Source organism: Struthio camelus, chromosome 5 (genome assembly GCF_040807025.1).
Source record: "Struthio camelus isolate bStrCam1 chromosome 5, bStrCam1.hap1, whole genome shotgun sequence".
Classification (NCBI taxonomy): domain Eukaryota; kingdom Metazoa; phylum Chordata; class Aves; order Struthioniformes; family Struthionidae; genus Struthio; species Struthio camelus.
Genome location: NC_090946.1, coordinates 84,618,893 through 84,620,251, shown reverse-complemented (window position 1 = coordinate 84,620,251; position 1,359 = coordinate 84,618,893). Strand labels below are relative to the sequence as shown.

General features: G+C 57.5%; 1 long non-coding RNA gene across 1 annotated transcript; it reads right to left on the bottom strand.

Moving 5' to 3' along the window:
- Window positions 1-256: 256 nt before the first annotated feature.
- On the bottom strand, window positions 257-1,141 carry LOC138067566 (uncharacterized). The gene is made up of 4 exons (XR_011141752.1): window positions 682-1,141; window positions 554-606; window positions 417-466; window positions 257-314 (listed from the first exon to the last, which is right to left on the bottom strand). It is a non-coding gene; the product is annotated as an uncharacterized lncRNA (long non-coding RNA).
- Window positions 1,142-1,359: the final 218 nt, after the last annotated feature.

Genomic DNA, 1,359 nt, shown 5'->3' with positions numbered 1-1,359 from the left:
TCCAAACTCAGACATCCTGCCCAGCACTAGGACACCCACAGCACCTGGGAAAAACAACACAAAGTTACTCTTCTGCCAGGCAGCACCCAACAGCCCTACTACAAAAGGCACACCGTGCCACTCACCTCAAATCCTCAGCCATCCGGGAAGAAGCCCCCCACAGCACCTGAAAAAGCACAACAAAAGACATTACTGAGAGGCAGCCCGACACCACCCAACCACAGAATAAAGCTCTCAACGACAAGCTGCCCCTCTTACCTGCTCAGCCTCCATCTCAGCACTCGGCTCCTCCACGCCACAACTGCATCCTACACCTGCAGAACCAGAGACAATACCACAGCTTGAGGGGATGTTTGCAAAAGCACAGCCCATCCACACCCACCCCTTGCTCCCACAACTTTACCTGCGCCACTCACCTGTCCCCACTGTCAGGCTACAGGAGGCTACACTGACCTCGGCCACGCACCTGCAAAACCAGAACAGCACCGGGCAACAGACACAGCACCAACAACCCCACACTATGCTCTGCTCCATCTCGCAGACCAACACTCACCTGGCCAGGCTCCTCCTAGGCACAGGCAACCCACTTGCCTCATGGCTTCCCACCTACAAACACAAAACAAACATTGTTCAGGGAACTTGCCCAAGACACCCTCCTGCAAACAGCACTCACAAGCTCACCTCCTTAGTGCACATCTCAGTCTTCCTCCGTCTCCCTTGAGTACCCACAACACTGCTCTGCATGTGCAAAAGCAACACAAACTGCAGCACCCAAAGGCAGACCTATCCCCATTCCACTCCCCATCACCACTCCACTCTGCACGCTGCCATCGCTAAAACCCACAAGCAAGGCACCTCCAGCTCCAAACAAACATGCACACACACAAACAGCACACCCAAACACAGAGGAAAGCCCTAGGCAGAAAGAACGATTCCCATGCATAAGACCCTGCTGGCCACAAAGCCCTACAACAGCACAACCGTGCACCTCAGAGGCTCAGGAGAAGCCTAAGAAAGAATCAAATGCCACAAGCTGTGACAGCAAGGGACCAGCAAAGCCAGGACTACGGAAGCACAAGAGGCTGGCCAAAAGGACCCAAGACTGCGACCATGCAGGCAAGAAAACCCTGAAAGGATGCCGCAGAAGACGAGCGAGGAGCGGCCGCCGCAGAAGACGAGCGAGGAGCGGCCGCCGCAGAAGACGAGCGAGGAGCGGCCGCCGCAGAAGACGAGCGAGGAGCGGCCGCCGCAGAAGACGAGCGAGGAGCGGCCGCCGCAGAAGACGAGCGAGGAGCGGCCGCCGCAGAAGACGAGCGAGGAGCGGCCGCCGCAGAAGACGAGCGAGGAGCGGCCGCCGCA